This window comes from Pogona vitticeps, chromosome 3 (assembly GCF_051106095.1).
Source record: "Pogona vitticeps strain Pit_001003342236 chromosome 3, PviZW2.1, whole genome shotgun sequence".
In the NCBI taxonomy this organism is placed as follows: Eukaryota; Metazoa; Chordata; class Lepidosauria; order Squamata; family Agamidae; genus Pogona; species Pogona vitticeps.
In genome coordinates, this window is record NC_135785.1 from 237,985,730 (window position 1) to 237,997,863 (window position 12,134).

Sequence of the window (12,134 nt, forward strand, 5' to 3'; positions counted from 1 at the left end):
TGGGGGACCATACAGTATTTTGGGTGAGCTGCAGCGGTTGCCTGGTCCGCCTCAGGGCACCCAGGTATCTCCAGCTGGCTCTTGTGCGTCAGGATTCGCTGACTTTGTAATCCTCCTGAGGAGCCCGGGCACAGTGTGAGGGTGCCAAGAGCGGTGTGAGTTGTGACCATGCACCCGGCGAGATGGGTTTTAAACAGGACTGTGTGGTGAAGGTGAACTAGAACGACTAGAGTCGATCGTTGCTGTGTCACTCTGGAGAAGGCAACTCGTTGAAGGCATTGGTGCAGTTTTGTACAGCTGTCACTCGTACTCACTGGATTTATACACATCGCAGCTATGACTGCATCCCATGCACCCAAATACTAAGCACGTTTCCAGTGAGAGTTGTGGGTTTCTGTGACTTTATTATGCACATCATGCCTCCTGCTGCAAATATAGATGAATGCAAAGGGTGAACAGCAAGAGTTTCCAAAGTTTCTCTCCTATGCTCTTCAAGAGGTTAAGCCTCTGTGTAAGTCTTGCCCCCAGACCCATGAGGTGGCACAGCCACTACCGTTCACGAGTCCTGCCTGCACCACAAGGATCTTATTAAATCTCCTGGAATTCATCTCTTGGATCAGTTGACATAAAGGAAGCCCTGGCTTCTATTTTGAAGATGGAGACTGTTAATTATAGGACCCTTTAGAGGCCATTAATTCATGTTGTTGTTATGATGACCTTATGAATGAGTGATTTCTAAAATGTCCTATCATTAACAGACCTACTCAGCTCATACCAACTCAAGGCTGTGGCTTCCTTTATAGTGCCATTTCAGCTCCTATTTGGTCTTCCTCTTTTCCTGCGGTCTATTACTTTCCCCAGAATTCTTGTCTTTTCCTCGTTGTGCCCAAAGTACAATAAGCTTACAGTAGTTTTGTCATTTTTGTTTCAGACTTGATTTGATCTAGGACCCAAATGTTCATCTTTCTGGTAGTCCATGGTGTCTGTAAAGCCATTCCCCAGCACCACATTTCAATCAAATCAACTTTTTGCCTGTTAGCCTTTTTTTGTATTAATTTGTGGAGTTTCCATATGTTGGAAATTACAGTGGTGCCTCGCTAGACAGTTATCCTGCATGACAGTTTTTTTGCTAGACACTGACTTTTTGCGATCACTATAGCGATTCGTAAAACAGTAGTTCCTATGGGGGAATTTCGCTGGACAATGTTTGGTCCCTGCGTCGCAAACTGATTTCCGCTAGAAGACGATTTTGACAGCTCCCTCCGTGCTCGCAAAACAGGTGTTTTTGGGACCTAAGCTTCGCAAGACAGCTACTTCAACAGCTGATCGGCAGTTCCTATGGCAAATCTTCGCTAGATAACGACGATTCTTCCCCATTGGAATGCATTAAACAGGTTTCAATGCATTCCAATGGGGAAATGCTTTTCGCTAGACCAGTGGTTCTTAACCTTTATTACTCGGATGTTTTTGAACTGCAACTCCCAGAAACCCCAGCCAGCACAGTTGGTGGTGAAGGCTTCTGGGAGATGCAGTCTAAAACTCCTGAGTAACCCAAGGTTAAGAACCAGTGTGCTAGACAATGATTTCGCTAAACAGCAATTTCAGTGGAATGGATTATCATCGTCTAGCGAGGCACCACTGTACACGTAACTAGAATATTCATGATTTAAAATAGTCATGAATATTTATGATTTAGTTCAAAAGCCAGCTTTTCTTGATCTAACTATATAGCCTAACTGTAATGTGTGCCCCATTTGGTATTAGATGCAATGCAGTTATCCTACCAAGCTCTCATTGGTTCATGTGGCTCACCGTGGGATATGTCTGCTTAGGTGTAGTCTCGCTGTGGTCATAGTAGCAAGATGTACATTCCTGTAAGAGTCTCTTTCTAGCCACAAAATATGCCTTTTGATGTGTTTTTCCAAGTTATTTTTATATATGTTGCTTCATACTCTTGTGTCCCTCATGTATTTTGTTGCTTGCCTCTTCATTCCTGAAGGGCTCTTTCCAAGCTTCTTCAATATCGTGCTTCAATCTTTACCACCTCCTCAATTATTAATCTCCATTTCATTTCGTAAGAGCAAAACAGGGGGTAGGGAAAGAAAGAGAGCCTGAAAAAGGAACTCCTGTCTTCAAAGGGGGAAAGACTGTCTTTTCCTCTGAGCTGTAATGTTTATATCTGGTCATGGGGCATAGGTGACAGGATGTTCTCAGCTCGCTGCGTTCCCACCTAGTACTTCTGGCAAATTGACACAGTGCTTTCTGAGGTAGACGCAAAGCACAGGGCACACCCAGGGAGAATACAAGCGCCTTCTGTTTCCCTACCATCACTACCCTGCCTCAGAAATTTACCACTTTGTTTTGGCAAAGTCAGCTGTGCAGAATGCACAGGTGGTTCCAGGGCATGATGGATCCCTTTCGGTGATGTAAGTCTTCAGGAATGAGGGCAAATGGCGATGTGGTCTGCTAGGGGGAATGAATCCAAAACAGTTTCAGAATCTTGGCTCATGTATTCTGGCCAGCTAATCCCTTTCCAGATAACCACCCAAACAGATGTGCCCTTATGACCATCTGTCTAGACTAGAGACGGGGCAGGTGATATCCTGTTTCCCTAGTGGTCCATAGCAGGCTTTCCATGGAGCTATGATTTCATCTGCTTCTCCATTCATGCATGAGAGGAAAAGTTTCCTAAGTGCTTGTTTATAGGCAGATACTGGTGTCAAGTCTTCGCCTCCCACCATTACTGAACAACATTACCGGTCCAGGAGGCAGAAACAATAACATCTATTTTACCTATGCCATTGTAGTAACTTGATGGTGTTGTTGGCACTTTTTGCCTGATTAACCACACAATTTCCTACATGTCTGCTCAGCAAATAATCTATTAGTTTCAGCGAGGGTTGCTTCTAGGAATAAAGTACATTTTTCTTAAGGGAAAATGTTGCCTAAGCCTCTTGTTTTCTGAGATGCTGTTAGTTGGTCATAGTTTATAATAGAGGTGAGGAACCAATGACCTTCATATGTTGTTGGACTACAACAACTTGCATCACTCCTGGCATTTGGCCATGCTGGCTGGAAATTATGGAAGTGGACATCCAGCAACATCAAGAGGTATTAGATATTAGGATTGCATATTAGGGCCATGTTATATTAAAAGCTGCCCAGATCTTTAAGTGACAAGTTAGGTAAGCAATTTTTCACAATAAATTTGTATTTTGTAGTACAGCATTATACATGTACTGTATATTTATGGAACATCTTGATAAAACAATGACTTGATACTTCTTTTATCAATGCCTAATTTTGGATTTGTGGACATTTCTTGTTGCTCCAGCCTGCATAGTAACAACGTGTCTTGTTTCAGAAAATTGCACACCAGGTGTAATGTAGAAATATCAGCAACAGGGGGATTTAAAATAGGCCCAGTTAGATTGTTCAAGGGACAATTAACCAAAATTTGGAAGGATGAACTGCAAGCTGGTTTGTTTTTATTGTTATATATATATTATCAGTTGCTCCTCTTTTTATATTTGCAACTTACTTTGAAAGTATTTCCAAATGGGCACTACGTAAAACTACAGATATGTAAGTGTACCAGAGTACAACTGGATAGCTCAGTGATTTGGAGTGCTAGCCTATGTAGTCTTGGACAAGCTACATGATTCCAGCGCACTCCCAGAGGAAGGGAATGGTAAACCACTTGAAAGTTCTTTGTTGTTATTTAGTTGTTTAGTCGTGTCCGACTCTTCGTGACCCCATGGACCAGAGCACGCCAGGCCCTCCTGTCTTCAACTGCCTCCCGGAGTTGGGTCAAATTCATGTTGGTTGCTTCGATGACACTGTCCAACCATCTCATCCTCTGTCATCCCCTTCTCCCCCTGCCTTCACACTTTGCTAACATCAGCGTCTTTTCCAGGGAGTCTTCTCTTCTCATGAGATGGCCAAAGTATTGCAGCCTCACCTTCAGGATCTGTCCTTCCAGTGAGCACTCAGGCTTGATTTCCTTTAGAACTGATAAGTTTGTTCTCCTTGCAGTCTAGGGGACTCTCAAGAGCCTCCTCCAGCATGACAATTCAAAAGCATCAATTCTTCGGCAGTCTGCTTTCTTTATGGTCCAGCTCTCACTTCCATACATCACGACAGGAAAAACCATAGCTTTTACTATTCGGACTTTTGTCGGCAAGGTGATGTCTCTGCTTTTTAAGATGCTGTTGAGGTTTGTCAGCGCTTTCCTCCCAAGAAGCAGGCGTCTTTTAATTTCTTGGCTGCTGTAACCATCTGCAATGATCATGGAGCCCAAGAAAGTAAAATCTCTCACTGCCTCCATCTCTTCCCCTTCTATTTGCAGGAGGTGATGGGACCAGTGGTCATGATCTTAGTTTTTTTGATGTTGAGCTCCAGACCAATTTTTGGCACTTTCGACTTTCACCCTCATCAAGAGGTTCTTTAATTCCTCCTCAATTTCTGCCATCAGAGTGGTATCATCTGTATATCTGAGGTTGTTGATATTTCTTCCGGTAATCTTAATTCCAGTTTGGGATTCCTCCAATCCTGCCTTTCGCATGATGTATTCTGCATATAAATTCAATAAGCAGGGGGACAATATACAGCCTTGTTGTACTCCTTTCCCGATTTTTAACCAATCAGTTGTTCCATCTCCAGTTCTAACTGTTGCTTCCTGTCCCACGTATCGGTTTCTCAGGACATAGATAAGGTGGTCAGGCACTCCCATTTCTTTAAGGACTTGCCATAGTTTGCTGTAGTTCACACAGTCAAAGGCTTTTGCATAGTCAACGAGGCAGAATTAGATATTTTTCTGGAACTCTCTGGCTTTCTCCATAATCCAGCGCATGTTAGCAATTTGGTCTCTAGTTCCTCTGCCCCTTTGAAATCCACCTTGTACTTCTGGGATTTCTTGGTCCACATACTGCTGTAGCCTACCTTGTAGAATTTTGAGCATACTGTAACCTTCTAGCGTGTGAAATTAGTGCAATTGTACTTTAGTTGGAGCATTCTTTGACACTGCCATTCTTTGGGATTGGGATGTAGACTGATCTTTTCCAATCCTCTGGCCACTGCTGAGTTTTCCAAGTTTGCTGGCATATTGAATGTAGCACCTTAACAGTGTCATCTTTTAAGATTTTAAATCGTTCAACTAGAATGCCATCACCTCCACTGGCCTTGTTGTTAGCCATGCTTTATAAGGCCCACTTGACTTCACTCTCCAGGATGTCTGGCTCCAGGTCAGCAACCACACTATCTGGGTTGTCTGGGACAATAAAATCTTTCCGGTTTAATTCCTCCGTGCATTCTTGCCACCTCTTCTTGATGTCTTCTGCTTCTGTAAGGTCCCTACCATTTTTATCCTTTATCATGTCCATCTTTGTACAAATTGTTCCCTTAATGTCTCCCGTTTTCTTGAACAGATCTCTGTAACTTTCCCTATCTCCCTTGCATTTTGTTTCTCTTCTCTTCTCTGCTATTTGTAAGGCCTTGTTGGACAGCCATTTTGCTTTCTTGCATTTCCTTTTCTTTGGAATGTTTTTTGTTGCTGTCTCTGTACAATGTTACAAGCCTCCATCCATAATTCTTGAGGCACTCTGTCCACCAAATTGAGTTCCTTAAATCTGTTCTTCACTTCCACTGTGTATTCATAAGGGATTTGATTTAGATTATACCTGACTAGCCCAGTGGTTTTTCCTACTCTATTCAATTTAAGCTTGAATTTTGCTATGAGAGCTGATGATCAGAGCCACAATCAGCTCCAGGTCTTGTTTTCGCTGATTGTATAGAGCTTCTCCATCTTTGGCTGCAGAGAATTTAATCAATCTGATTACGATATTGCCCATCTGGTGATTTCCATGTGTAGAGTCACCTCTTGTGTTGTTGGAAAAGAGTGTTATGACAACCAGCTTGTTCTCTTGACAAAACTCTATTAGCCTTTGCCCTGCTTTATTTTGAACTCCAGGGCCAAACTTCCCTATTGTTCCTTTTATCTCTTGACTCCCCACTTTAGCATTCCAGTGCCCTATAATGAGAAGAACATCTTTCTTTGGTGTTAGTTCTAGAAGGTGTTGTAAGTCTTCATAGAATTGGTCAATTTCAGCCTCTTCAGCATTGGTGGTTGTTGCAGAAACCTGGATTACTGTGATGTTGAAAGGTCTGCCTTGGATTCATATTGAAATCATTCTATCATTTTTGAGATTGTATCCCACTACAGCTTTTCCACCTCTTTTGTTAACTACAAGGGCTACTCTATTCGTTCTATGGGATTCTTGCCCACAATAGTAGATATGAGAATTATCTGAATTGAATTTGCCCATTCCGGTCCATTTTAATCCACTGGCACCCAGGATGTCAATGTTTCTTCTTTCCGTCTCCTGTTTGACCACATCCAGCTTCCCAGGTTCATAAATCTTACATTCCAGGTTCCTATGCAGTATTTTTCTTTGTAGCATCACACTTTTCTTTCACTTCCAGGTGCATCCGCAGCTGAGCATCCTTTCATCTTTCTCCCAACCACTTCATTAGCATTGGAGCTACTTGTACTTGTCCTCCGCTCTTCCTCAGTAACATGTTGGACGCCTTCTGACCTGAGGGCTCATCTTCCAGCATCATATCTTTTAGCCTTTTGTTCCTGTCCATGGAGTTTTCTTGGCAAAGATACTGAAGCAGTTCCTGCTCTAGGTGGATTGCATTTAGTCAGAATTCTCCACTATGACCTCTCTGTCTTGGGTGTCCCTTCATGTCATAGCCCGTAGCTTCTCTGAATTACTCAAGCCCCTTCGCTACGACAAGGCAACAATCCATGAAGGGTTGGGAAGAGTATTTGAATCAGTACATTTCAGGATATAACATTATTCATGAAACTACTCATCAGTCTGGCACAAACTAAGCATATTATGTTCCTCTACAATTTTTCCTCTTCAGTTTCATGTTAGAATTAAAGTAGATGTTGCAGCTTATATGTCTTCTCACAACATGATTTCCTTAGGTTACGTGTCTCAACAATTAGAATCTTAAATTAAGGTAAACCAGTGTATAATCATAAAACAAACTTAGATATAATGCTGGATAAGGAGATGAGGGAAAGCACATGCTCTAGCAAACTCATGTCTTTTCTCAATTAAGGCAGCACTGCTTCTAACTATGTGTTAACCAAATTGACTCTGCTGTTGTCATGAGGACATTCCTGGAATGGGTAGACTCTGCTTGCTTTATGTAAGCAGAGTCTACTTTGCCTTAACATGCATTCACTGTTCCCTATCTTCTTAAAATTTCCTTTGTATTTAATCTGCCCATTTTCTTTTCTTTTTGTAAACAGTTCTGAAAGCTAAGCTGAAATGCTTATCAATTCAATTGGTTGGCAAGTCTATTCCATAAAAAACTTAGTGGAAGTTCTGTGGGGAAAGGGAGACCCTCTATGATAATTAACTTTCAGGGTTCCAGAGTCCTTCAACTCCATGAATATCAGGTCAATGAAACAAAGAGATGTTAAGGAAATAAGTTTTCTAGGAATTATGTTAGGAAGCAGTGGTGGATTTTGGGAGCCTTCTATGCAACCTTCTGTGCATATTATATTCCCTGCGTGATAGGGGAACATCAATAGAAGCCTTCCTATGGCATGTGCTCTATTATCTGCTTTCAGCAACTTTTACCTATAGGCCAGGGTGTGCAATTTCTCACCTTAAATATGCTAATAATTAGCATATTTAAGGTGACAAATTGCACACCAACAGACTTCACCTGTGATTTTTCTTTACCACTGGCTGTGCTTGATGGAAGATACAGGGCAGATAAATCAAAATAAATGCATGTAACATAACTTGTCATGAACATGTGTGTATGTTCTGTGCTGTCAAGTCGAAGTCAACTTATAATGACCCTAATAAGAGCTTTCAAAGTAAGTGAGATATTTAAGAGTGGTTTTGCCAGTTACCTTCCTCCAGTGTGTTTCATTGTCAAGTGTGGATTCAAACCTTGTTCTCCAGAGTCCTAGTCTGTCAATCTATCCACTACATCACACCGGGAATCTGTCATAAACAAACTGCACTTAAGGTTTTTATAAACTACCACATTATTGTACAGTTATGATTTTATGGGTTCTGTACTTGGTTCGATGAAATGGATAAGTGGATTCTGCTTTCCAAACTCTGAATATTTCATTTGTTTCAGAAAGCCTGGACATGCTGGTGAAATCTTGCTTAGTATTGTACTGCATGTCGGTAAAGCCTCTGCTTTTAATACAACTTAAAATTAACTGTCAGTTTTCACAAAGGAGTTTAAATAAATGATTTTTACAAGCTCTTTTGCAGCAGAAGTGAGCAACTTGTGGTTCTCCAGATCTTGTTTGAGCTAACTAGAAAGTCATTGTAATAATATGCTTGCTGAGTTCCTGTTGCACAGTTATGCAAACAGCATAATTTTTAGAGGAGAATTGTCGTTAAGTGATCTTCATAAGCATTATCTGTTGCATGCCAAGTGATGAAACTCAGGATGTGACTGTAACAGATAATGTCTACAGAGATGGCATAGTTTAGGACAATTTATTTCCAGAAATTACACTCTTTGTCTAACTGTGCAAGAGGATTTTAGCCACTGGCTTTTCTTTAATTGCAGACAAAACAGATAAATTCATGTAAAGTATCAGTTAAGCCATTCACATGCAAGTTTAAAGATTGTTTCACAGCGGAGACCGTTTTCAAAAGGGAACGTGAGAGCAATGTACCCAAAGTATGCTATTTATCATCACGGACTTCATGCGCATACCCTCCTACATACCACACTCAATTATATCCACATGTCTCCAGGAAGAAAACCAAAGATATTATAATCTATTCTCCTTTTGGTACTCTGGGGAGTTAGGAGGCGACTAACTCCGATTAACTTCAATTGGAGTTTAATGTGTGAATTCCCCATAACATTAGGGGGAAAAGGGACCCTCTTTGTCAAACAAAACTCTTCTGAAAGAGCCTCATTATATAATCTTGGGCTTCTTCTGGGAAGAAAAAGATTACTCATGATTAGTCCTTTCATGCAGACAGCTAGAGAATTTCTGTGGGAAGTTCAGTCCTATCAAAACTGTTCCAATGGCCAAAAGGTCAGTGATTAATAACATGCCATAGATACTTACGGATATGACGTGATGATGAGCTCGTGGTAAAACACAGTGAAAGAAAAAAAACTCTGCCTGCTTCTCATACCCACATTCAAATAATGTTAGTGAAAACAGGACTTCTGAGGGAGTCAAGGAAGAACATTATGGACTGAAATGCAGACAGAAAACTGGGCAATGTAACATGGAAGGTAAGTCACAGTAGCAGTTTCGATCTGCTCATGCAGTTCTGCACATTCAGAACGCCTCATGAAATGCAGCCTTCCACCTGTGTGGACATCCAAGTTCTCAGAAACCTTTTCTCAGTTGCCTGCCTGAAACTGCAAGAACATAGAGGATTGGCATGCTCAGGATAAGTCTCAATGTGTTACTTTTAGGCTATACAGTATGCAACATGGCAGAAGCAAATTGAACAGCCTGCTTAGCAGGTTTGGAGTCAGTTAACTGCCTACAAAGGGTTTAACTGGGTGATGAACATTTGATGTTTACTAACACAAAGGGGACTCTCTGGATTAAAGTAGACAGTGAAGCACATCAGTGATGAGGAAGGAGATGACCTTTTTTGTATGGTTGGCTATGGCTTGGATCCAGACATGATCTTCTTTCCTCTGTTGTTCCAGAAAACCTCTCCAAGGATTTTGGGTACTCTCTGGAATGGGTTGGGATATGGCATAGTAAAGAGAAATCAGGAGGAGGGCATTATTAGCTTGAATAAATTATGTTTCTGCCCATTTCTGTTGTGTTATTTGGCAACAGAGTGGGAATAGGCGTATTTTGATCATTATAAAAGACCTACAGGATATTTACTCACAGAGAGTGACATAAAGAGATAAAACCAGTTGAGACATTTTTTATTTTTATCTTTACATTATTATATTTAATAGGACTACATTCATAATTTCCCCTGTAATAACTATTCTGAGGTACTGTGAACCACACCACTTTGAAATAGAATAAACTAGGAATTGTGTAAGGCTAGTATTGTATTAACATTTTAAAAACAGATCTCTATAATAATAAAATATGTGTCTGTGTCTTAATGGGTAGTTATCTGTGCCGTAACTCAAAGACTGTTAAACAGAGATGTCTCGAATAGATACTAAGATTTCAGGGGTAATTTTATTTGAAAATTGGTTAATCGGATTTATCAAAAAACTTTCTGTTGCCTGCTATACCGTTCTTTGTCACTAGTCACAAAAGTCTCTAACCTTCCCTAGAATTAAAACTAGGCCTAGTATGTACTCATTTTTCTGAGGACTTTAAGCAGCTTTGTATACTACTTCCCTTTAAATACCCTGAACTGTTCAAAGAGTTCACAGAAAGACAGAAAAAGTGAGAGGGAATATTATGGTAAGTGGCAAAGGAAAGTGGGCAGAGGAAAAGGCTGAATGAGTCCTGACATGAAGACAAAGAAAGACCAGTGAGAGGTGAAAGAAAAGAGTATCAAAACTTGGTATAGAGAGAAAACTATAAAGTGTACCTATGAAGCCGATTGCTTTTGCTAGTATACAATATTATTCAGTCCTAAAATGGTGAATATTAGCATGACCACTCCCAGGATTTAAAATCATACCCAAAAACTTTATCGCTAACATACGTAGATGTATTAAGAGAATTTATACTGGGACGTCATTCTGGAAACCAAGCACAAACAGAAATGTGCTGCATTTTCACTCTATGACTGTGTCAAATAAAGTAGTAAGGTGTAAATTTCTACCTTTGCACCCCTTGGCCACACTCATGATTTCTTTGGGCATCTACAAATACATCTCATGTTTGTTTGTTTGTTTCCTTCCAGTTAGTGTTTGTTTCTTTTTTAACGTGGTGGTTCCCAGCCTTGGATTCCAGAAGCCTTCACCACTAGCTGTGGTGGTCAAGGTTTCTCTGAGTTGTAGTGCAACATCTGGAGCCCCATTGCTTTAAGGCTTTGAGCTGCATAGCCTCTTAGCGATGGGATTTTCCAATTTCTTGACTACAAGTCCCATAATATTCCATTCTGAGAGTTCTACCTGGGAGAAAGGCCTCAGCTGGAAGGCTTTGAGGTCTGAGTTGAGGTTTGAGTTAGTGTAACACTTTTAAGCTCCTTCTAGCAGCAGGGCTAAAAGCTTGGATAGAGTTAGGCTTAAGCCTCAGAGCTTTACAGCTGATGACTTTCTTCCAGATAAGCCACATTTAGGTGTCTGTGAGGTAGAACTTCCAGCTGAGTTTTAGCATCTGGTTGCAGTCCCCCACTGCCATTTTAATAGGTGTTGGACTCAGTGATCCACAGGGTCCCTTCTAGCTTGGCCGTACTAAGAATTCTAAGAATATATTACCTACATAGAACTCCCATATCCTGCTAGGAATTAGATATTTAAATTTACTGGAACCTAAACACATTTACTTGTATGTCTCATTAATTTTAATGGGAATTACTTTTAAGTAAATGTCCTCAGAATATCAGGGTTTTTTAAAGATAGAAAAAAGCATATTTATATTTATTGTCTTCCATATGTTTTCCTTGGCATCTGGAAGCTAAATATAAGTTGATGGGAATGTGTAGTGCAGAATGGCTTGTGGTTGTCTGGTACTGAACAATGCTTATGATGTTTTTCATACCAAAATACCTTACTAATATTGAACATAGCATGTGTTATGATATTTTCAGGAGTCCAGAATATGCATCCATTCTGTTGATATATTCTATCATCTAAACATACATTCTTTGATCAAAACATTTTTATTTGCCTTCTTTAACCCCCTAAACTGTAACACAGTTGTTCTTTACCCTCTATTTAGGAGATATTTATTTACCTTTAATAGGAAGGTGACATTCTTAGTGCCACTAAAGATACTTTGGATGGTGCCTTGTACTAAGCCAGCCTACTTTTTTTTTTTTTTTTTTTTTTTTGGTCAATTTAGTCCAATATTACCTGCTTTGACTGGCACCTCTTCAAGGTGTCAGGCAGAGATCATTCCTTTACCTAATTTTCATGGATACTTTGACATTCAGAACATATCATCTATTGTTGAACTTACA

The 12,134-nt window shown here is 40.4% G+C and overlaps 1 protein-coding gene across 2 annotated transcripts in view; it reads left to right on the forward strand.

Moving 5' to 3' along the window:
- STARD13 (StAR related lipid transfer domain containing 13) overlaps nt 1-12,134 on the forward strand; it is a 255,721-nt gene that overhangs the window by 104,408 nt on the left and 139,179 nt on the right. The window lies entirely within an intron of this gene.